This window comes from Bubalus kerabau, chromosome 1 (genome assembly GCF_029407905.1).
Source record: "Bubalus kerabau isolate K-KA32 ecotype Philippines breed swamp buffalo chromosome 1, PCC_UOA_SB_1v2, whole genome shotgun sequence".
In the NCBI taxonomy this organism is placed as follows: Eukaryota; Metazoa; Chordata; class Mammalia; order Artiodactyla; family Bovidae; genus Bubalus; species Bubalus kerabau.
The window spans coordinates 261,787,181-261,812,900 of NC_073624.1; the positions used below are offsets into that span (position 1 = coordinate 261,787,181).

Genomic DNA, 25,720 nt, shown 5'->3' on the forward strand with positions numbered 1-25,720 from the left:
GTTTTGTTAAAAAACTGTCAAATCTGAAACTTTGCTTTTCTTAACACTGGAGTGTCTAATCAACACAGTCATCTGGATCTTTATAGTCCTATGAAAGTGTCAGGTCACTGATGTATGACTCTGTGTGGCCCCATGGACTGCAGCCCACCAGGCTGTTCTGTCCATGGGGTTCTCCAGGCAAGAGTACTGGAGTGGGTTGCCTCCTTCCGGGGATCTTCCCGACTTAGGGATGGAACCCAGGTCTCCTATGCTACAGGCAGACTGTTTACCATCTGAGCCACCAGGTATGGTTCTACTTTTAAAAAATGTGAATCAGTAAAAAGTCTGGGCAAGTTAACTAATTACATTTTTAATTGGCTTCTCAATCTCTAAACATTAGAGCAACACTCACCTAACATTTTCTCTCAAAACCTAAGGGCTATAATAGGAATGTCACAGGTAAAATTCAGGCCTGGTCAACCCCCAAACTGGCCTAGGTATGTCATGCACTTTCCCTGTTATAATAGTTAAGTTAATTTTTAAGTCAATTTTCTTTTCCATGACTCAGTTTCTCCATCTGCAAAAAAGAGCAATACTTAACAGCTGTATTTTTGAATAAATGTAATAGTAGATGTCAGACAACTAGGCATGCACGTCATTATTCACTCTGAATGCAAACACATCTCCTGAAGCCCACCATTCCTATCCCACTACTGCCATTAGACAATACTCAGGAAAGATTAGGATACCAATATATTTTCTAATACCACAGAGGCAAGCAATAACTACTTGCTTATATTCTGAAAAAGTAATTATTTTTAGAAAAATTTCAAAACAGAAGACACACTGTTTATAAATGGACTAATACTCTAAAATGGCTCACCTTTAAGTATAGTCATTGTTATTGTTGAGTCACTAAGGTGTGCCCATCTCTTTGTGACCCCACGGACTATACCATGCCAGGCTCCTCTGTCCTCCATTACCTCCCAGAGTTTGCTCAAAAGTTTAAGTATAGTACCCATATAATATACAATGGACATTCATTGTTTTATTTGACAACAATCTATACATATGTGCTGTTTGTTGAGTGCTTACTATCTCTGAAGCATGATTCTAGATGATGAAATACAAGCAGTGAACCAAATGATAAAGCCTTTATTTTCATGGAACTTGCCACTTTGTAGGAGAGACAACAATAAAGAAATGAATATACAATGATTGATCTCTGATGAAATAATCCTAGTGAGAGAATAGAAATTGATTGTGTGTGGTTGTGGTATTTTAAATAGGACAATCAGAGATGAGTAATCCCTGGTGTGATATTCTCCTGAGTTCTGGATTATGCAACAATTAGCCATGAGCAGATATACCAGAGAAAGTCTTCTGACAGACAATAGCAAGAATAAATGTTCTAAGGCCATAATAAATTAGATGTTTTGAGAAATAAAGAATAAGAAATGGCAACCCACTCCAGTATTCTTGCCTGGAAAATCCCACGGACAGAGGAGACTGGCGGGCTGCAGTCCACGGGGTTGCTAGAGCTGGACAGGACTTAGTGAGTACACCACCACCACACCTCAGTGCAGCTGGAGCACATTGAACTGCGGCCTAGAATGGAGAGGAATGAGGACTATCTTAAATGGTATTGTTTTCTTAATTTAAATTTTTGACTATTCATTGCTATTATATATGAACACAACTGAATTTATATATATATATATATATATATATATATATATTTGCTCTGTATCCCATAGTCTTGCCAAACTTTCTTGGTAGGTCTTGTAGCTTTCTGTAGTTCTCACTGAATTTTCTATTTAATTCCCATGTCATCTAAAACTAAAGGCAGTTTTACTTCTTTCCAATCTGTATGCCTTATATTTTTCTTCCTGACTTCATTGTTTAAAAATCACAGTACAATGTTGAGTAGAGTGGTGACTGTGTATATTTGTCTTGTTCTTATGTGGAAAAAAATTAGCCTTTCACCATTAAATATTTTTTTCAGTTCAGTTCAGTCGCTCAGTCGTGTCTGACTCTTTGCGACCCCATGAATCACAGCACGCCAGGCCTCTCTGTCCATTACCAACTCCCGGAGTTCACCCAAACTCATGAGCATTGAGTCGGTGATGCCATCCAGCCATCTCATCCTCTGGAGTCCCCTTCTCCTCCTGCCCCCAATCCTTCCCAACATCAGGGTCTTTTCCAGTGAGTCAACTCTTCACATGAGGTGGCCAAAGTACTGGAGTTTCAGCTTCAACATCAGTCCTTCCAATGAACACCCAGGACTGATCTCCTTTAGGATAGACTGGTTGGCTCTCCTTTCAGTCCAAGGGACTCTCAAGAGTCTTCTCCAACACCACAATTCAAAAGCATCAATTCTTCGGCACTCAGCTTTCTTCACAGTCCAACTCTCACATCCATACATGACCACTGGAAAAGCCATAGCCTTGACTAGACGGATCTGTTGGTACTTCACAGATGTTCTTTATCAAGCTGAAGAAGTTCCTTTTGAATCCCATTTTACTGAGTTTTTGGGCTTCCCTGGTGGTTCAGCTGGTAAAGAATCACTCCAGTATTCTGGCCTGGAGAATTCCATGGACTGTATAGTCCATGGGGTCACCAAGAGTCAGACACAACTGAGGAACTTTCACTTTCTTTCACTTTACTGAGTATTTATCATAAATGAGGGTTTCCCTGGTGGCTCAGATGGTAAAGAATCCACATGCAATACTGGAGACATGGGTTTGATCCCTGGGTTGGGGAGATCCCCTGGAGAAGGGAATGGCAACCTACTCTAATGTTCTTGCCTGGAGAATTCCATGGCTAGAGGAGCCTGGTGGGCTACAGTCCATGGGGTCACGGAGAGTCAGACACTACTGAATGACTAACACTTTATCACAGAGGATATTAGATTTTGTCAAATACTTTTTCTTCATTTATTGAGACAACCACTTTTTTCTTTTTTGTTTGTTAATATAGTTAATTGCATTGTTTGATTTTTTAATGATAAATCAGCCTTATATTGTTGAGATAAACCCCAATTGATCTTACTGTATTGTGTTTTCTATACAGTATAGATATATGTTGAAATTATGTTTAGAATTTACATCTATGTTTGTGAAAAATCTAATTTGCACTAAATTCATCCATTTACTTTTCATCTCAGATATTGTAGCTTTCCTAAGTAGAAGTTTGATTTAGGTGTTTTATTTGGCTGCTAGTTATTTTATAATTTTCAAGTCTCTTTTTAACTATTTTTTTTAGCATATAGAATACAATTATAACAGCTGTTTTAATTCCTTTCCGGTCATTGTAATGTCTATTCTTATTGGTCAATTTCTCATTACACATCTTGTCTTCCTGCTCTTTTGCATGTCTGGTAACCTTTGATTGGATGCTAGACACTGTTATTTTACCTCATTGGATGCTGCAAATTTTGTACTTCTGGAAGTATTCTTGAGTTTTCCTTTGGATCAGAATTAAGTTACTTGGAAACTTTCTGATCCTTTTTGATTTCTTATGATGATTTTTTAATGATAGATATGGACAGTACTTGTGCATGTGTGCTAAGTCACTTCAGTCATAACCAACTTTTTGCGACCCTATGGACCATAAACTGCCAGATTCCTCTGTCCATGGGATGCTCCAGGAAAGAATAATAGAGTGGGTTTCTGTGCCTTCCTCCAGGGGATCTTCCCAACCCAGGGACTGAACTCTCATCTCTTACGTCTCTTGCTTTGCCTTACCACTAATGCCAGCTGGGAAGCCCTATGGACTATACATAATCTAGGGCTAATTATTTCCCGCTACTGAGACAAGGCCTCCTTGAGTACTCTACCCAGATTCCCATGAATTGTCAGTTTTTCCTATATATCTGCTGATAACAGGCGTTAATCTAGACCCTGTGTGAGCCTTGGCACTGTTCTCTTTAATCCTGCAGGATAGTTCTCTGGCCTTGTGTGGTTTCTTTATATGCAGACTCTGATTACTGCCCTATTGAGTTTTTTTCCTTAGGTCTCTAGGACTCTTTTTTCATGTAGATCTCTCTTCTCTGGTGCTCTGCTGTGGGTGCTGGGTTTCCTAGTATATTCTCTCCACGTATCACAGCCTGGAATCTCTCTTAAGGCAGTAAAACAGGGCAATAATAGAGCTTATCTAATTGATTTTCCATTTCTCAGGAATCACTATACTTTGTTGCTTGACTTCCATTGTCTTGAAAATTTCTTAATATTTTTATCTGTTTTTGGTTATTTGGGTCTGCAGGGTAAACCTAGCCTCTCTTTTCTTATTTGGCCAAAGGTGGAAGCTATTTTTGTTTGGTTAGTGGAAGAGAAACAAAGTCATCAGCTGAGAATGAGAAGGGGTGGGGAGTTTAAGTTTTAACAAGAGAAGTAAAGGCATAAAATAGTTCTCCTAGAGAGTAGTCAAGCAAATTTACTCCTGAAAATGTGTTAAGATTCCTAGGCATTATAGTCAGCCTCCAATTAAGAAGGCAAGAATATACAATAGAGAAAAGTTTCTTTAATAAAGTCTCTAAGAAATGATGGTATCAGGACATGTAGGTCTTTAGTTCATTTTAAGTTTATTTTTGTGTAGGGTCACATCATACCTGATACCATCAACTCTTAGAGAAAACATAGGAAGAACATTCTTTAACATAAATCTTAACAATATTTTTTTGGAGGTACCTCCTAGAGGAATGAAAATAAAAAATAATCAAATGGACCTAATTAAACTTAAAAGTTTTTGCACAGCAAATAGCAAAGGAAACAGAATGAAAAGTCAGCCCACAGAATGGGAGAAAATATTTGAAAATGAAATGGGAGAAAATACTTGAAAATGAAATGACAGACAAAGAATAAATCTCCAAAATGTACAAATAGCTCACAAATAGCAACAAAAATATCTAATAAAAAATTAAAAATAGATGAAATATCTAAATAGATATTTCTTCAAAGAAGATACACAGATAGCCAAAAGGCACATGAAAAGATGCTCAACATTACTAATTATTAGAGAAATGTTAACTTAAAACTATAATGAGGTATCACTCCACATTGGTCAGTAATGGCCCTCAGCTAAAAATCTACAAACCATAAATGATTGAGAGGGTGTGAAGAAAAGGGAACTCTCTTACGTTGTTGGTGGGAATGTAAAATTGCTACTCACAGTATGGAGGTTCCTTAAAAGACTAAAAATAGAACTACCGTATGAACCAGCAAAGGCTTCTCGGGTGGCTAAGTGGTAAAGAATTCTCCTGCCAAGCAGGAGATGTGGGTTCCATCCCTGGGTCAGGAAGATCCTCTAGAGAAGGAAATGGAAACCCAATCCAGTATTCTTGCCTCAGAAATCCCATAGACAGAGGAGTCTGGTGGTGGGCTACAGTCCATGGGGTCACAGAGTTGATCACAACTTAGCACCTAAACAACAAGAACATGAAACAATAATCCCACTCCTGGGCTTATGTCTGGACAAAATTATAATTTGGAAAGATACATGCATTTCAGTGTTCATTGCACCACTATTAACAACAGCCAAGACATGGAAGCAACATAAATGTACCTTGATAGAAGACAGATAAAGAAGATGTGGTACATATATACAATGGAATATTACTCAGCCACAAAAGAGAATGAAATAATGTCATTTCCAGCAACATGGATGGACCTAAAGATTATCATATTAAGTGAAGTAGGTCAGATAGAGAAAGACATATCATATGATATCTGTTATATGTAGAATCTAAAAAAAAAAAAATGATATAAATGCACTTATTTACAAAACAGAAACAGACTTCAAAAACAAACAACTTATGGTTACCAAATGGGAAACATGGTGGGGAAGGACAAATAAGGATTTAGGAATTAACAAAGACACATAACTATATATAAAATATGTAATCAACAAGGACCTACTATAGCACAGGAAAATCTACTCAATATTTTGTAATAACCTATATGGGAAGACAGGGGCTTCTCAGGTGGTGCGCATGGCAAAGAACCCACCTGCCAATGCAGGAGACCTAAGAGATGTAGGTTCAATCCCTGGGATGGGAAGATCCCCTGTAGGAGGGCATGGTAACCCACTCTGGTATTCTTGCTTGGAGACTCCCATGGACAGGGGAGACTGGCAGCCTATGGTCCATGGGGTTGCAAAGAGTCGGACATGTTTGGAACAACTTAGCAGGCAGACAGGCAAGCATATGAAAAAAGAATCTGAAAAATAATGGATGTGTGTTTGTGTTTGTGTGTGTATGGTTGTGTGTGTACATATGTGCATGTATGGTTTGTGTGTGTACATATGTGTGTGTGTGGTTGTGTGTGTACATATATGCACGCTAAGTTGCTTCAGTGGTGTCTGACTCTGTGATCCTATGGACTGTAGCCTGTCAGGTTCCTCTGTCCATGGGATTCTCCAAGCCAGAATACTGAAATGGGTTGTGGGTTACCATGCCCTGCTCCAGTAGACGTGCCCGACCGAAGGACTGAACCCAAATCTCTAAATCAGCTGCATTCGCAGGCAGGTTCTTTATCATTAGTACCATCTGGGAAGCCTGTGTATATAAATGTTTGTGTGTGTGTGTATGTGTATAGGACTGAATCACTTAGCTGTACACATGAAACAAACACAACATTGTAAATCAACTGTCCAATATAAAATAAAAATTAAATTGAAAAAAAAGATTGCTAGGCATTATATGTAAAGGTAAGCATCTTCAAACTAAGGAGTACTATGAAGAGGGTTAAAATAAGCCTGTGTAAATTAAAACTGCTTTAATTTCTCATGTTAAACTTGTCTTTATTTTCCATCTGAAGCTTAGTGTTAGGCCTTGGATGTCCAATTCTACTTCAATGTAAATGAAGAAAGATTTAACTACTTCAATTAATTGAAAAGGAAATGATTTCTGGTGGCAATATTTAAAGACAAAAATGTACAGTAGGCTGATAGTTTTAAAAAATATTTCATTATAAAAATATAGTATTAGAATGTAAAGGAAATCTCAAATATATAATTGGATGCCTTTAAACAATTGCTCAGTTGATTGAGGAAAACTGATGAGCATTGTTTTCTATACAGGTTATTTGCCTTTCTGCAATGCAGGTCAAATTCCATAAGAATATGTTAGTCTAACTGTTGCACATGTTAGCTTTAATCTTTTTTCTCCAGGATTTACTTCACTCTTTACATTTTTACACCATCTTTTGATAAATCTATTTTGCAATTTCCTCAAGAATGCTTGTTTTTACTTTTTTTGTATATACCAAATATGTAACACAGCAAAATATGTTAGTTTTTGATTTACATTTTCCTGGCTTTATGTCATGTATAGTATTTGTTGACTATTATTCACTTTTAGTGACTATTATTCACTATTTAGTTTACACCAGTGAATCAAATGAGAAAAAGTTTATGCTTTTGAGTCATGGATGGATTTAATATACAAACATGAAGAAGTATTTGTTTGAATTTAGAAATTTAGTATTTTATATATTTCTTAATCACATTTACCATTTGTAATTATTAATCACTAAATTTTATATGCATATTAATATCTTTATATTTCTGCCAAATTTCCCTAATTTCTGAGCAAATTACTTTAAATAGTCTTTTTAAAAATGAATATTATGTCCTTAGCATTGTAGCAGACCAGTGATGGAAGCAATGACAATTAATATGTGATTATTGCCATTAATAAGAATTCACTTTTATTATTAAAACAGGATTTATACAGACGAAATAAAAGGGATACAAAAGATCTGAAAACCACCCAACTGCTGGTTTATTTCCACAAATGATGACATGTTTAGATACTCAGTGAGAATAATACAATTGTGAAATGGACTTGGGCATCATTATAGATATACTACCAAGATAGACAGTGGAATGTCAATGTTATTTGGAGGGTAATAAGCAGTAGGGAAGGCAACACAGAGACAGAATTTGGGCACCAAGGTGGAGAAACCCATGGTTATATTGCGGGATGTGGAAGGTGGGGACAGTATAGAGCCAAGAGTTTGCACTGGGAAAAGGTGAGAGTAAAGGTGAGTTTGGATGAAATTGTCAAAGGTGTTAAAGTCAAGTTTCAGAGGCCTGATTAGCCCTCCAAGGGCTCTCCCAAGTATTACTAGGTAAAAAAAAAAAAAAATCACTTCTCTTTCCAATTAATAGCGAGCCATTAATTTATGCCATTCAAGGGCGGCTGAAAGTTCCAGTTGGGTCAGTCTTGCTAATTTAAAAGTGTCAGTCTAACTAAGTCCTTTGAGCTCACCCTTTAATATTTACTTCCCTGTGTTCTACAAATTACCCATTAAATAAATTCACAGGCATCTTGATTTAATCTAGAACTAGATGGACCTCAAAGAATTTTCCTTCCTTCCTAAATGTTCATATCTATTTTAAAAGCTTTTTCTGACCATTTTGTTTATTTTTCAAATGTTTCTCTGGCCTGATTTTCTTCTTACATTGTGAAATGATCTAAGAGTTATAAATGACATTGAGAAAGAACAAAGCAACCCAGCAGTTGCAGAGGAAGCTCAGTACATGCCATAGTTTTTTGCTCTGAAGAGATAAACTGATCAATGATATGCTACAGTGATTTTACCAGAAAGCCTATTTATTGTTTTGGCTTTAGCACATTAAAACCAGCAATGGTTCAATAAGAAGGGGTCGCGTTAAGAATTTTCTTGCCAACTGTAAAGTTCCTTGTTGGTTTCATAGATGATATCCCCCTCAGGAAATCTGTGCTCAAAAGGGATATTTTTGAATCCAAGAGAACACGCTTTCATTTGAAAATCTATGAAGAAGCCCACAACATAGTGAATGAAACATCAAGAAAATGTAAACATCTTTATGGTGGTGGAATTCCCTAAATAGAGTGCATGACTCTTGTGATATAAAACAGCTGTTTTTCATGTGTCTCTACAGCCCAGCACAAGGAGAAATTCTGCTCAGACACCTTAAGTCATTTCAAATCAGCTTAAAGCATCTTTGGCGCCCTTAAATATTAATGAAAGTCAACAAGCAGTGAAGTCTTTGCCCTACAGGGACTGTCACTGGTCAGCTCCTTGCTGTTTGTTTCTGAGTTAATCAAATTACTATATCATTGGTGCATTTGTACCCTCCACCATTAATGATGAGTGTCTTCGAAAAAAAAGAGGATGTCTTGGCATAATGGCACATTAATCCTGTGGGAGATGGGGGAGGGGCATTCTTTTACCAAGATTGCCCTTGTGTGTGAGGTGGAAGTATAGATGAAGATCACTGCCAGAAATCAACCTTTAATAAGTCAGTCTAAAAGCCACTTCACTTCACATTATCCCAGCCAGCTAGGAAATATGCATGTGAAGAAGAAAAAGAAGCTATAAAAGGAAGAGTTTAATGATTTTAATTTCTTAATTTGGTTCCTCTGATGTAGTATCTAGATATTAGGACCATTCTTAATATGTGTGGAAGTGACTTCAGAAAAATCACTCCTGCTGTAGAGCTAATTGTTATCAAAATGAAAAAATATGTTCTGGATGATGCCGATATGACCTATTTGAAGTTGGCAAAACAGACCCTGTCTTTCCAGCATCAAAATGGTTAAAATGAAGAAGCCAGGTTATTACACATTTCAATTCCAGAGTCAAATATAAAAATTTCTATTATAGGGACAATTAATTACATCTCAAAATGGCAAATGTGCATCCTTGTCAGGTAGAGTGTACTCTGATGGCCTTTCCTCAAACACTGAATGTGGAGATTTGATCTCTTCTAATGGTGCTGAGAAAAGGGTAATTACGCTATGGTCAAAGCTAATTTGCTTTCTGCCAGATGAACTGTTGTATTTTATTGTACGCTGACATTTTAAAGTAATTACGGCACTGTTGACCTTAGACGATTCCAGTTGTATCGCTGTCTACAGCTGCAGCGTGCGCTCTACCTTTGGCTGGCAGACAGTGGCTGTAACGAGGTAATGACACGGACAAAGAGCACCATATGGGGCTCCTTTGAGATACACAAAGCCCAGTGAAAGGAAACAAGAAAATTTTAACATCATCATTACAGTCACACATCTTTACAGCTATAAAGGGTCCTGTCCACACATGCTTGTGCGCGTGCACATACGCACACCGACAGGCAAATGATCTAAACACTTTGCCTGCTTATGTCTTAGGTGTGTGCATGGGGGTGTGTGAGCGTGCGTGAGAGTGTGTGTGTGTGTGTGTGTGTTTCTTTTGTAAATGGCAGCAGCATCAAGAAGAAAAAGAGATCAGGTAGAACTGAACATGACGGACTGGTCTTCCTCTGACACGAGTTCAAAGGCTAAAGACTATTGATTGAGATAAAAGCTCAGGTTCTTATCTAATGTTAAAGACACGCCTTGTTGTCTGAAAGCCATGCACATAATTAGGCAGAGAGAAGAGCACTTGAACCACAAAATCACTATAAACGGAGCTTCATTAAACTTAGATATTACTTAATTTAAAGGAAGAAGTTATTATTCACTGATATATTTTAATGAGCTATCTGGCTGTCTTTTTCTATGGTAAGAAATAAAAACGTGTCCAGAGTTCGGTCTGGTTAATGTATCCCTGCGAAGACAGCAAAATAGATTAATACCACTGGAAAAAAAGACTTCATCCTCTCAGTCAAAAATGTACAGGATATTGAGCTACGGAATTATTGTCAAGAAGAGGTGGGAGAAAACTGATCTTTACCATCATGTTAAATATTTTATTCTGTTTATTAGGGTATGTGAAAATGGACTATGGAAATGCATGCTTGCTTCCAATAAGCTGTGGGTGTTGCCTACATCATAGCTTATGGCCTACTTACATGACAATTACATGGAGCAAAAAAAAAAAAAAAATCAATTTATTTCCTTTTGAATTATATTTGTGTCATTCAGGGTTTTTTTTTTTCCCCCTAGTAATTATTGGAAGAGCCCTTGTGTCATTAACTTACTGAGGAAAAAAATTAATTTACAAATTATGTTAAGAGATAGTAGAGATTGCTCTAGTGTCCTCAATTTATTTTTGACTCTGACATTTATTTTTCCCTAAAGTTTATTGGTTTTTTCTAGACTTTTTTACTTTTATTAGTATTTCATTAGTGTTTGGAAAACTCTATGACAATATAGGTATTTTTTTAAGGCAGTGTTCATTTAACAGGGTTACTAAAGAATTCCTATTCAAAACTGAAATTATATGGAATTAAAGTGTATATTAAAATGATCATTTCTGTGATGTTTACTTTCGAAGGCATGTGACTTAAAATTTACTTCTTTGTAACCCAAGTGAGAAAGAAATTCTAAAGCAGGTACAGTTGTCTCTTTTTAAGTTGCATTTTTGCTTTACCATAAAACTTAGGAAAAACTGATTAACTTATCTACTATATCCATTGTGAAGGTCTTAGGAATACATTAATGCTATTTTTTTTAAAAAAATCATTGCAGCTACTGAATTCCATATACAATTTCTGATATCATTAGAATTACTTAACTATTCTGGCACTGTAATGTTGGTATAAATACACCCAACCAAGATTATATAATAAAAAGAATGAGTGACCAACACAGTTTGGAATGTGGAGGAGTAACAATATGAAAGCAATATAGCATAGGAAGTGGTATATTAAAAGATTTAAAATTGAAACACTTATGCTCTTTGCAGATTTAGATGTGCGCTCAACACTAGGAAAAACTGGAAGCATGAACAACTTGTTTATTTGTATTTTCATTTTTTGTCATTGTTAGACAACTCACACCTAAGACCTAATCAGTTCAACTCCAAATATCCTTGATTTAAAATATTCACTACATTTGTTGATGAGTAAGATCATGGAAGCATACCATTTCATACTTATAGAAACTTTTAGAAGAGATTTGTTTCTTTCTTCAGGAGTGCACTTAGTGATGTGAAATTGGTATGTTACTGTCTAGTTTTGTCTATATTTCTAGCCTTAAAAGGTAGAAAAAGATAAAGAAGGAAAAGAAGACTTTTAGAAAGCTGCGTCAAAAAAAAAAAAAAAAGTGGAAAGCAAGAATCTTGACCGTGTTTCTGAAAGAGGAAGGGAGTGAGGGAGATACATGAGTTCGGAGCATTCATGGAATCAGGGAACGAGTCCTGAGAGATGGAGAGTGAGTGGGAGAATGAAAGAGAGTGACAAGAAGTAAGAAATCACTTCCCTGAATTAAGAGTGAGCGATGCAGTGAGAGAAGCAGAGAGACAGATAGATGGTGTTGGAAGCACAGATAAGGCGAGAGCTACTCCGCGGAAGCAGGGAGACTGTAAAAGACCATTGCATAATAAAGAAGGTGCGCTGCGTGCAAAGCAGAACATTAATGGTGATATCCGGAACTGGACCCTGTAAAAACCCCAATTACTTTGACGCTGACAGAATACTAATAAAAATAAATGAATAAAGGGAACAAAGTACACACAAAATAGAACAAAAGACATTTAATGGTTCCGAGTTCTAATCCTTCCTGTTGATTGCTTTTTTACCCTCACTAAAACAAATCTCCCAACGTGACATGCCAACATCAATTCTTCAGTTCTGCTCTGTGAAATGGGCTAAGTAAGGAAGACCTGAAAAATCTTGAAATAATTGCAAGACTAGGATTTCAATGCAATATCTCAGCAATTACACTGGTTACTTGAGAAATAGAATTTTTCATACCATTAAAAGATGGCAGGGAAGGATTTTTTTCCATATGCAATACAGGCTGTGAAACAAAACCAGAATTGGCAAGGGGGAGGACAGTTTTCTGGAAGGTTAGAATTTTAAAGCAAGCATTTAAAAGTCTTTGGAAAAGTTTTAAGAGATGTGTTAGAAGCAAAATGATTCTTTCAACTCTACTTAAAATGAGCTAGTTTTCCATGCAAAGCTATTTTGAGCCATAAAAAGACAGTAACTCTAATCAAGTATATAGATTCATTAAGGACCATACTAGATCGAGGTCAAATATGTGACCCTCCAATCTGGGTGCACTTAGCTGAGGCAATACTATCTCATCATTACTATCTTGAATTTATTGTCCATGAAATAGGCTGTTGCCTGCTTTTCTATCAAAACAAATATAAAGACTAATCCAGCACGTAAAAATGTAAGTCAGAGTATTGAATCTTTGTAGCTGGACTGGATATACTGCAGAGCAAGAGAAGTCTGCATAACATTTTTTAATATCTTCCATAAAATAATGTATTTTCTCTCCTAAAGATCCATTTCATAGAGTGACTTTCATTAATTTCAGGAAGTGGAAGCCAATCTTTGTCTATCTGCCTTTTTAAAAAATGTCAGCTATGCAGGAAAGTTTTAAACACAGTCAGTATTTTGACTATCCAGAATAAAATTGGCCTGAAAAACAAGGGCACAAGGTTCTGAGGAAATTGCAAGTGATTAAAACACCAATGTTGTTAGGAAGACAAAGTGTAATAGTAAACATGAAAGGTTTGTAGAAAAAATCAGCTGAAAAAGAAAAATACATATGTATGTATTGATTTCCATATATTTATATATAGTTTACTACTTTATGAAGCTTTAAGAGGAACACTCCTGTTATTGAGAAGAACTCTTTCAAAAAGTAATGGCTAGAAATTAGTTTGGTGCTGATTTAATTAAAATGCTAGGTTTACATATTATTTTAGCATTCTCTCATTCAAAGTCTTTATTGAACATTTATATAAGGACTAAGAAAGAAGTAATTTAAGATTATTACAAAGTCAATTAACTCAAATCTTCAATTGCTCATAATTTCCTTTCCTATATAAAGTTTGGCCTTCAATAAAACTTTTTCCCTTTTCTATTACAAGGTAAATAATTCTTGTTATAAATTTGGACCAGTGGCAATTTCCAATTGTATCAGAAAACTATTCTTATGCTGGTTGTTATTAGATAATGTGTTTTACATAGATTAGCCTAAATTAAGAGTCAGGAAGAAAATCTTTCTTTCATCTCATTTTTTTTCCTTTCTTTTTCTGAATGATGAGTGAGTGTCAGTGTGTGGACACCTCTTTTCAAGGAATGTGTGAAGCTGTCACCCTGCTGCAGCTGCAGGACAATCCAGATGTTACACATATGAAATCCGGTCTCAGCATGGTGATGATTGTCAAATGAGAACAACCTAATTGTAATGCCCACGTCTCCATAAAATGACAATTTTTGGAGAGTTGAAGGAGGCCAGTATCTTTCAATTATTTTTAACCAGTATCTTTTCTCTGTTAAGTTTTCATTATCTTCTTCTTGGTTAGCATTAAAAAATATTTTAAAGTCTGTTTTGGAAAGGAATGAACCTATACCTCATGATCAGATTTCATTAGTATTTATATAGAGAAAAAAATGTTCTGTTTCAGAGGTTTTCTCTCATCATCGCTATCGAGGATGACGAATTCTGATCTGAGGACAGTGTGCGTGCCACGCTGGCATCCAAGCCTGTTTATGCAGGTAATGGCTGGTTTAGGACACCTCTGAACTGTCACGTACCGCTTGAATTAATGAGGCCATACAGGTCTAAGGTCTCTAAAAAGGCCTCTCTAGATTAGGGTCTATTAAACCTGCCACAAGCTGCTTAGTGTTCTAAAAGTGACAACCGAGGCTCTTTTGGCTTATCATTTTGTTCTTTTCTTTTTTCCATTCCCTTTTCTAATTTTTTAGAATCTTGAAAAAATATATTTTCTTATTCTTCAGCTAGTACTTTGGTAACTTAGAGTGAAGAAATTCCCACAGATTTCTGAGACACTCCAACATTCTTTAAAGAACACTGATACGCCAAAGGGGGGAAAAAAAAACCCATGATACCAAAAAAAAAAAAATGAGGTTGAAAAGTAGGTTTTAGAAACTGCATGGTGAGTTAGTGAGGCTGTTAATATTATCTTGTTTTTTTTTGTTATAAAAGATTATTTAATGTAGCTACATTTTAGCACAGTAAAATAGCAGAACCTTTTTAAAAACTGGCCTTGTAATTAGGGATAAATAGAAAGCATTATCTCTGCTTAGGTATGATCTGATATTTAGCTGAGAGATTAAAATATCATGGTATGTATATGAAGGGCACAAACATCAACAAATAAAGAAATGATAATTAGCATTCTTTAAGGATCACATTTAATAGCATTCTCCTGACAATAATTTTATTGCCACAATATTGGCTTCATATTTTCTTGTATCTCCTTTGTCTGCTTCCTGTATTATTTCAAAACTCTTCTTCAGATGACTATAGTTTTTCCTGGACCGTGAATATTATTGCATTAATGGACTTTTGTTTTTGCTTAGAAAAATTTGTGTGCAAAATCAATTTAACATCTCCAAAACTATTAGGTGCTTAGCCTTTAATTTGGTCCACATTAACATTAAATGGTCAAAATATGAGGTTATTTTTGGAGTGATTATTATGATTGTAATAAGGCCTGACACTTGCGCCACTTCAAACATGCAACCACCAACAGTTCTATTACAACAAAAGAGCTCCCAGCATAACACATTTTAATAGTCAGAAGAGTTGTGAATTCACAGCTTTGCACAGCAGGTGTGGCTGCACATCTTTGCACCCCTAAATACACTTGCTCATCTAATCTGACAGATTAGACAATGGCACAAAACCCCCATCAGCGATGTCTAAACAAAGACTTCATTTCGGAAGAGACAAAGCTTCATGCAGACTGTGTTGCCACTAATAACTTTTCCGAGCGGAAAACAATGTATATTTTATTAATGAAAAACAAATTGCGGCAGGGAAGATGAATGTCTTGGCTTTTCTGACATTTTACATAATTTGCTTTCCCTTCCCTTTTGTGCCTTTAATATTTACCTTCATATCAATCTTGATGCAATTTTGTTAATTAGCTGTGGTGCTGGCAGCGAAAAATGGAAGGCATCACAGTCCAGGACCTTAAAACCCAGGTTGCAAGGAGGAAACAATTTTGCTAATTTTTGTGTCTGTGTGTGTGTGTGAGCAAACTAGAGCAGAAAGCATCACCTTAATTAGAGCCAGAAGTAAGATGGACTTTGGGGCACCCACGTTTTGGTGGCAAGGCGCTTGGCAATTTCAAGTAAGATAAGGCAACGTGATTTTCTATTCAACTTCATCACAGCTGAACATTATAAAGTGAGACTAGAGATGTGCATATTTACCATAAAGGACTGGACTGAGCATTAATGGGCTCGGGGGGCTTATTTGGAGGCAGCTGCACTTATCATGAATCAGGAAAAGGAAATAGCAGCCCTGGTGTGCTGTAGGTCAGTCACAAATGTCGACTGGAGAGAGACATAAATTTCCCCCCGACTTCAGCCTGTGACTTGCAGAACACCCTTCTAGCATTTTCCTATAATTTAAAGATTAGGTATGGAATATCACGAGTGTGTTCGATGAAAATATTAATTTAGAGATAAATCCTGTAAGTGCTCTGAAGCAGCAGCTTCTGCCGCAGTTACACTTCAAACAGGACTGGCTGCTAGTTTTGTCAACAGTAGGAGGTCATGGAAGGCTGCCAAAGAAAACAAACCTTTTTCAATAAAATGCTTTCAGTTCTAAGTAGTCACAGAATATCCCCTGTACTGTTTTATTACTGATATTTAAACTTTGATATACTGTCTTTTGCTGACAATTTCTTGAGTCAGAAATCTTAATCATAAAATGAAGTGTGGCACACACACCAGAAACGCAATTAATCACAGCAAACTCTGGCAAGTTCAAATAATTTTGTTATTTTTGGTAAGGGGAGGCAGAAAACTATAGCAAAAGTTATGGTTAAACTGTTTCTCTTTCTTTTGAAATTTATTTGCTGTTTCCTGAAAGACACATGATATATACTGTTGAGGAAAAGCTTGAACCTTCCATGAAAAGAGTGACATTTCCCATTGAAGGAACGGTTTTATTAACGATAAGGTGAATTTCATTTTCCTTTATCAATACGGTGTAATTGATCCTAAAATAAAAGTACTCTACCTCTGTCTCTTTGTTTACATGTATAAAAATGTTAAAATAGGAAACTCAATGCACAATGGATATTCAGATTTGTCACATATTTAATAACCTGTATTAGAAGTTGATGCACTTGAAAATATTGTCCAGATAAGGAAAATGAAAGTTGACGGGACTGATTTCCAAAATCACCTCTCACATGTAAGGTGAGCATTGTGCTAGAGGACTGGTTACTAAAATTTTCATTTGCACTTTGTAACCCAAGAGGCCTTGTTTGAAACTAGAAATCCATTAATGGTCTTCTGTCTTATTTGTTGGAAAGAAAAACACATGTAGCTATATACACACCAAATTCTATTAAGTGGGTACAGGATAATACCAAATACATATTTCATGTTCATCATTGAGATTCATAGGAAAATTTTTGTTTGATATTTTTTATTTTTTACCTTTTATTATTATTCAAGTCCTAAAGATATAAGAATAAATGCAAATTGAAAATAATGTAAATTAGGATTTCACATATTCTTAATGATATCCTGGAGTTGTTAAGATATAATTAACATTATATAGAGTGCCTGGAGAACCCAGGTAGGAACAAAATGAGAATTTAAGTCTCAATATTAGAAGTGTTGATGCAAAACTCACAGGCATCTCTCTTGCTTGCTCCTTATTTTCTCAGAATATGGTTCAAGTGTTTTAATACTTACCTTGGCATCTTGGCTGGCTTTAAAAGTAACCTATGCATGGAGAACCCTGACACTCTGGTGCAGGCATTATCAGCACAGTCATATCTGTAAGCTATGCTTGGCCACCTTTATTGTTTTACTGTTTTAAAAGCTATGTTCCACTTTGAAATTACATTAAGAATATAAATTTCAACCTCAAAATTATGATTCTATACAACAGACGCAGAATGTGTGCTTTGTGGCACAAGATCCCTTTCACTTAATATTAAGCATTCATCCTCTCACGTTTTTTTTTTCTATTTTTGAAAACTATTTGAAATGAATAGACATGCACCATAGGATTCTAGACCCTGTAGAATCCCAGGGCCTGTACAGACTGAAGCCTAGCAGTCTCTTGTGCAGACACTGCCAGCAGAATATTTGAAGTTGATGCAGCTTAGGAAAGAGGCTGATCTTCACAGAAAAGCTAGAATTTCTAAAAAAAAAAAAAAAAAAAATGTAAAGCTATTTTACCCCTAATCATAGACAAGCATTAAAGATCTTAAAACATGACTGTGATCAGGCAATTTTTTTTCTGGCATACTTTTTAAGTGAATACTAGTGTCTGCACAATTTAGAATGAAGACCTGATGTTCGAATACATCCCATATAGTCTCATTTTGAAAGCCATCAGCTATGTGATCTCCCTGAGTCTCAGCCTGCCCCCTTCTTTGGTACAGCTAAAATGAATGGAAAAGCACAGAAATCATTTAGAATTGATGTGAAATGTATCTTTTTCTAGCTGTCCTAAGACATGGCTGAGATTGGCCATCACACATCCAACTTGATTCCTTCATATTAGTCGATGTAGATTACAGGCCCAGGCTATTCTATTCTTCTTTTTCTTATAATCATCATTTCTCACTTCTAACCATATACACGGGAACAAAAGTCATCACAAAGAATTGAGAAGACAGAGATAAAGGGAGGTAATGTTTTTCATCATTGCCTTTTACAGAACTAGTTTAGAGTGTTAATTTAAGTTTTATCTGTGAATTAACTCTGTCTAGAATTTTATGGTACAAAGGAAATAGGAAGCTTTCCTGTTTGGTTAGCGTGAGTTCTAGTACTGTTGATCTAACATTAAAGATATTAATTTTTGAATTGACAATAAATCTAATTGCTTACCATTAAGGAAAAGTGTATTTCTGTGATGGAAAACAGTGTGGAAATAAGGATTAAGAAAAACACAAGCAGGCTATTCTCTTTTGGGGATCTTCTCTAATACAACCATAATATCAAGAATTGCCATTGGAAACATTTTGCAGTTGGTAAATTTGATAGATGATATATCACCATCACTTGATCACTATGATGACCATCACTTGACTGAGAAAATACGGGCCACAGACCAAGAGAACTATAAGCACAGTCAAAAAATGGGGACGTTTATGTATCTGCTGACGTCCACGAATAAGTCAGTAGTTGCCATTGACATCTTGTGATATACGTCAGTATTTCGTTATTCAGTAAATAATTGTACATCATTATATAGTCATAGAATTCATGTATTATAATACCTGCTGAGGTTAAACACCTATGATATGGCCCTTATCTTCAAAAGAAACCCAGTGTGTAAGAGGAAACTTCACAGCGGTACCTGGTTCTCCACTAAATCATTTATGACCTTCTGTGATCATGGTCTGCAGCTCCAGTGAGGTCCCCAGGGCTGCCTGGACAGCTCTCTCACCCATTCTTTACAGCAACTATTTCAAATTCAGTCTCATCTCTCCAAGACACTTACCCTGACACCAATACCTCACTCCCAGGAGATAACCTTTACTCCCACTCAGCAGGAAAAGCAGAAATCATTGAGAGTCAATTCCTTCAACCTGCTGACCTCCGATGTGTACTGAGTCTTCTTTCTCTTCTCTTGCCACCTCTATCAATCTACCAAAATTGTTTTCACTAGTGCCGCACATGGATTAACTTTCAGTCACTCTCTTATTTGGCCCAGACACAACTTGATACTAAAAAGGACTTCCATCATTCTCAAAAAATATCCCTACTGCTGCCTTTTCACCCACTGGCTTGTCTGAATATTACACTTTTCCCAAACTACTGTGGTCATTTCTATTCTAGGGATTTAGCCTGATTGTTTCCCCTTATTTGCCTCTTAAATGCAGGTTTTTAAAAATCTGATTCTGTCTTTACAATACATGAAAGCACTATTTTAAAGCCTGGTATAGCAAGAGTGATGGAGATTTGTGTTTGTTTCTTAGTGGCCAAAGAAACTTAAAAAAATGAAATTTGCTTTTAAACTTAGAAAAAGAAATTTGCTAGTGTTATATCCTTGTACTTCCATTTCTTTTGTAGTCAACCACAGTATTCAGCTATCGCCTATTGTGTTCAAAGCACCATACAGGCTTTCTGCCTGTTTACAGGATCAGCTCACTATGTCTGTTATGTGAGGCATACACCAAGAGTTTGCAGTCATTACTAGCAAGTAGAAACACATCAACTTTTGATTTAGTTCAATCGTGGGGCAGTGTTTGTGCCCTCTTCACGAAATTTTTCATCGACCCTCTCAAGTCTTATATCATCGGTGTATCCAGACTCATCAATAACAGCAATTTGTGTACACTCTGGAAATTACTGGCCTCTAAGATTTTCTATAAAAACTGAATAACAAGGTTGTATATTGAATTCATTTTATCTGTACAAGGAGCTTAGCCTACAAAAGTATGTTAAGTGATGACACTTTTCATGAGCCTTACCCCTTTCCTTAGGCCAAATATCAAAGATGTCACTTCACTGTTTTTGGGGGGAACCATGTTGCAAGGGCTGAGCATGGAATCGTATTGCCCAGAAACTATTATAAAAGAATTAATAAAAATTTTTGCATAATAGATTATAAGGTACTCTAAGTTGCCATTCATTTTTTACTTCACTAAGACAGTAGTTGCTTTTAAATATATATATACAACTCATATGAGTCTAAAATATTAGGATAGGAAAGTACAGATTCTGAGTAATTTACTAACTATAGGCTCAGGGCATGTGTGGCACCCTAAAAGGTTTGCTAAATTAATTAGGTTTTGTATTTGTACTCTGGGGAGTTTTTCAATAGAAGCATCATCGGGGTTATTTATGCTGCTTTGTGATAGCAAAATATTGAACCATCCATGTTAGTGGAAAGAACATACATTTGAAGAGATCATGGAAATAATGACCAGCTGCTTTGCAAAGCTGATGTTCTCATGAATTGCTTTTCTTAAAGAAAATAAGGGCAGAGCTCTCTATTTCAATGTTAAAGGATGAAAGAAAGAAAATTAAAAATTAATTTGGAACTTGATATTTTGAAAATCTTTAGAAATGGGACATTTACCTACTTCTCATGGTCTCTACTAGTTGAAGAAGGAAAGTCTATAACACATACCATGATGGAGAAAAAAGACTTAACCAAACTTTTTCACCTCAATCACGCCATCCTTTTAAAATCGACAGCACTTAGGTTTTATTCTCTTCATCCACCAGGTCCAAACAGCAGGGAATGGAGCTGGGAAGGTGGGAGGCGGGGGCAAATGGCTAAGTAAAGATATAACCTGTTGGAATGGAGATAGAGACATTTGAGAATGTGTTCTCCTGCCTGTAGTAAACATCTGACAGAGAAATGAGAGTTGACACATCTTCACTTTTTTCCTTCTCTTCAAATAGCACCTTCTTTACTTTCACAGGGCATATAGGAACACAATAAAGTGGATGCAGGATGGCTGCAGTGGGCTTTGATAGGGTCTTGCCAGGGCTCTAGATACTAGCTTCACAGATCATACTGCTTTGCCCACTTTGAAAACATCTAGTCTATAAAAGGCTTTTTAGCATCCTTGATAACTAATAGGTTGGTCATTTAAACTGGAAAATTTACAAGTATGTGGAAGTTAAACAACATACTCCTAAATAACAAATAAGCAAAGAAGAAATCATAAGAGAAATTAGAAAATACTTGGCAGGAATGAAAACGAAAACACCAGATAGCAAAACTTGTGGGATACAGTAAAAGTAGTCTTTAAAGAAAAAATGACCTAAATCCAGATCTACATCAAATGCCTACTTTAATGTCAATTGCAAATCAATTATATATCATAAGCAATTGGAAAAAGTGGAGAAAACTAAAAACAGGAAGAAGGAAGGAAATAAAGACTTGAGCTGAAATAGCTGAAATGGGTAATTCAAAGATACAGAAGTCAATAAAAACAAATAGAGAAATCTACAAATAGATTGAACAGGAAAAAAAGAGAGAAGACTACTCAAATTGGGAATTGTAGTAATGACATTACTTCTCACTTTACAGAAGTAAAAGGAATTATAATTGGATAATATGAATACTTATATTTCAACAAATTATGTAACCTGGATGAAAGGCACAGATTCTTAGAAACATACAACCTACCAAAACTAATTCAAGAAGAAAGAGAAAATCTGGAAAGAAATTGAGCTAGTAATATAAAAATTTATAACAAAGAAAAGCCCAGGGCCAGATGTCTTCATTGCTGTATTACACCAGATGTTTAAAAAAGAATTAATGCCATCACAGAGTGCCAGGCTGTGCTCCCTGTGTTATATAGAGGGATAGGGTAGGAGGAGGGAAGGGAGGTGACATATGTACAATCATGGCTGATACACATTGTTGTATGACAGAAACCAACACAACATTGAAAAGTGATTTTCCTCCAATCAAAAAACAAAGAATGGATACCAATCCTTTCCAAACTCTTCCAAAAAATAGAAATGAATGCTTCTTAATTTATTCTATGAAACCAGTATTACCCTAATTCTAGAGTCAGAAAAGATACCATAAGAAAAGAAAATTATGTCAATATTTTTATGAATAAAGATAAAATGCTAACAAATGGAATTCAGGAGTATATAAAAAGGATGATATATCACTACCAAGTTGGACACATTCCAGGAATGCAAGATTTGTTGAGCATATTAAAATCAACATCATATATCACACTAATAAAGAAAAAAGATCATCTCAATAGACATAGAAAAAGCATTTGCCAAAATACAACACACTTTCATAATAAAAATACTTACAATCTAGGAGTGGAAAAAAAAAAAATCCTCAACCTGATAAAGGACTTCTCTGAAAAATCCACAACTAACATCAAATGTAGTGGTGAAAGACTGAAAACGTCCTAAGGTAAGGAACCAGACAAGGATATCAGTTCTTTTTATTTTTATACAATGCTGTATAGGACTTTTAGCCAAGGAATTTAGGCAAGATAAAGAAATAAAATGATTCAGATTGGAAAGGAAGAAGTAAAACTATCTACTTGCAGGTGGCATTATCTTACATATATGCAAAATGCTAAATAATACACACATAGACACATAGTCACAGCCTGTGAATGAGTTCAGCAAATTTACAGAATATAATGAAAAGTCAAAGTTTTAGTTGCTCAGTTGTGTCCCACTCTTTGCGTATGACCCCATAAACTGTAGCCTGCCAGACTCCTCTGTCTATGGAATTTTCCAGGTGAGAATCCTGCAGTGGGTTGCCATTCCCTTTCTTTACCACTTTCACTTTCATATTATCCATGAACAACCTGAAAACGAAATTAAGAAAATAATTCTATTTTCAATAACATCAAAAAGAATAATATATTTAGGAAAATATTTAACCAAAGAAGTGCAAGACTTGTATGCTGAAAACTAGAAAACATATTTGAATAAATTAAACAAGAGTTAAATAAATGGAAAGATATCCTCTGTTAGTGGATTAAAGATTAACGATGGAAATAATTAAGATGGAAGTAATCCCCAACTGATGTATAGATTTCACCAAAACCAATCCAATGAAGGGCTTCCCTAGTGGCTTAGATGATAAAGAATCCACCTGCAATGAGGGAGACCTGAGTTCGATCCCTGGGTTGGTAAGATCCCCTGGAGAAGGGAAAGGCTACCTACTCCAGTATTCTGGGCTGGAGAATTCCATGGACTGTATAGTCCATGAGGTTGCAAAGAGTCAGACATGACTGAGCGACTTTCACACACTCACACACACACAATACCAATGAAAAGTCCAGGTGCTTATTTTTACAGGAAAAGAAAAACTCATTTTAAAATTTATAATCCGAGGGACTCTAGATAACAAAAGAAACTTTGAGAAACAAGAATAAGGCTGAAGGACCCATATTTTCCTATTTTAAAACTTACTATAAAGTTATAATAATCAATTCAATGTTTACTGGCATGAAGCTAGATGTACAGATCAAGGGAAAATAATTAAGTGTTGAGAAATGAACCCATTCATCTATGGTAAACTGATTTCTGTATAACCAAGAGTGTTCAGTGGGGGGTTATAGGATTATAATATTTTCAACAAAGAATTTTGGGAAACCTGAATATCCACATGCAAAAGAATGAATTTGGACCCCTCACACAATACACAAGAATTAAGTCAGAAAGGATCACAAACATAAACATAAGAGCTAATAACTCTGAAAACCTTAGAAAAACTTAAACATATAAATTCACATGAGCTCAGATTTATCAAAGATTTCTTGGGTATGACACCAAAAGTAAAAGCTACAAAACAAAAAATAGATAACCTAGAATTTATCTCAATATAAAAACATTGTGCTTCAGAAGACACTATCGATAAAATGAAAAGACAATCACAGAATTGATAAAAATATCTATAAATTATATATCTGATAAGCATTTACTATCCAGAATATAAAAATAGCTCACAACAAAACAAAGAAATAACTCAATTACAAAATGGGCAAATGATGCGAATAGACATTTTCCTAAGGAAAATATACAAATGGCCAATGAACACATAAGAAAATGCACAGCATCATTCATCATTAGAGAAAGGTAAGTCAAAACCATAGTGAAATACCACTTCAAACAACGAGGATGTTCACTGAAAACAATAGAGAAAATAAAACAAGTGTTGGTGAGGATGTGGAGAAGTTGGAATCATATACATTGCTGGTGGGCATATAAAATGATATAGCTGTTAAAAATTTTGGCAATTTCTCAAAAAGTTAAACATATGCCACAGATATTCCACCTTTAGGTATACACGCAAGAGAAGTGAAAACATGTACACAAATGTAAATGTACAAAAAAAAAAAAAACTCATACACAAATGTTCATAGTATGATTATCATGACATTCAACATGTAGAGGACCTAAAGAGACATTTCTCCAAAGAAGACAAACAGATGGCCAGTAGATACTTGAAAAGATGCTCAACATCACTAATTATTAGAGAAATACAAATCTTCAATGAGATCTTCAATGAGATACCTTCACTGAATGATGTACCTTCATGAATGAGGTATCTTCAATGAGATACCACCTCACATGGCCCCAGAATGACCATCACTAAAAAGTCTACCTATAAGAAATACTAGAAAGGGTGTCAAGACCCAACCATCCCTGTTGGTAGGAATGCAAACTGGTGAAACTGCTATGGAAAACAGAATTTCTAAAAAAAAAAAAAAAAAGAAAGAAAAGAAAAGAAAAATAGAGTTGCCATATGATCTAGCAATCCCACTCCTGGGTGTATACCCAGAGAAAACTACATTAAAAAAAAATGCACCTCTATTTTCAATGTAGTACCACTGACAATAGCCAAGACATGGAAACAGCCTAAATGTCCATCGACAGAAGAATGGATAAAGAACATTTATTTTATATATATATATATATATATATATATATATATATATATGTGTGTGTGTGTATATATATATATATATATACACATACATATATATATATACCACTCCAGGATTCTTGCCTGGAAAATTTCATGGACAGAGGAACCTGGCAGGCTACAGTCCATGGGGTCACAAAAAGTCAGACATGACTGAGAGATTTTCACTCACTAATATCAGACCAAGTTCATTTTGATACAAAAATCTTTAAACCGATAAATGTAGGATGATGGAACTTTGTCTAGAGATGTTGAGAAGACATGGATTTTCTAACTTAATTTGGAGGTAAATAGAGGAAATGTCTATTTATTGGCTACACTAGTAAGATAGTCTAATGTATGCTGTGGTAACACAACAACCCCAAATTTCCATGGCTCAGAACAACATTTGTTAATTGTTTCCAAAGATGTAGTTTTATTTTCTGTGATTTT

The 25,720-nt window shown here is 35.6% G+C and overlaps 1 long non-coding RNA gene across 21 annotated transcripts in view; it reads right to left on the bottom strand.

Moving 5' to 3' along the window:
- The window catches only part of LOC129639491 (uncharacterized), a 347,939-nt gene that overhangs the window by 214,655 nt on the left and 107,564 nt on the right, over positions 1-25,720 (bottom strand). For 7 of the 21 annotated variants that reach the window (XR_008708467.1, XR_008708458.1, XR_008708452.1 and 4 more), the window contains one exon: positions 23,023-23,162. The exons of 12 other annotated variants lie outside the window; for them this stretch is intronic. This is a non-coding gene — a long non-coding RNA (uncharacterized LOC129639491). Of the gene's footprint in view, positions 1-1,205; positions 1,588-16,854; positions 18,047-21,026; positions 21,156-23,022; positions 23,163-25,720 lie in introns of those variants that run through there. 2 more of the 21 variants (XR_008708469.1, XR_008708475.1) reach the window with 2 other exon arrangements.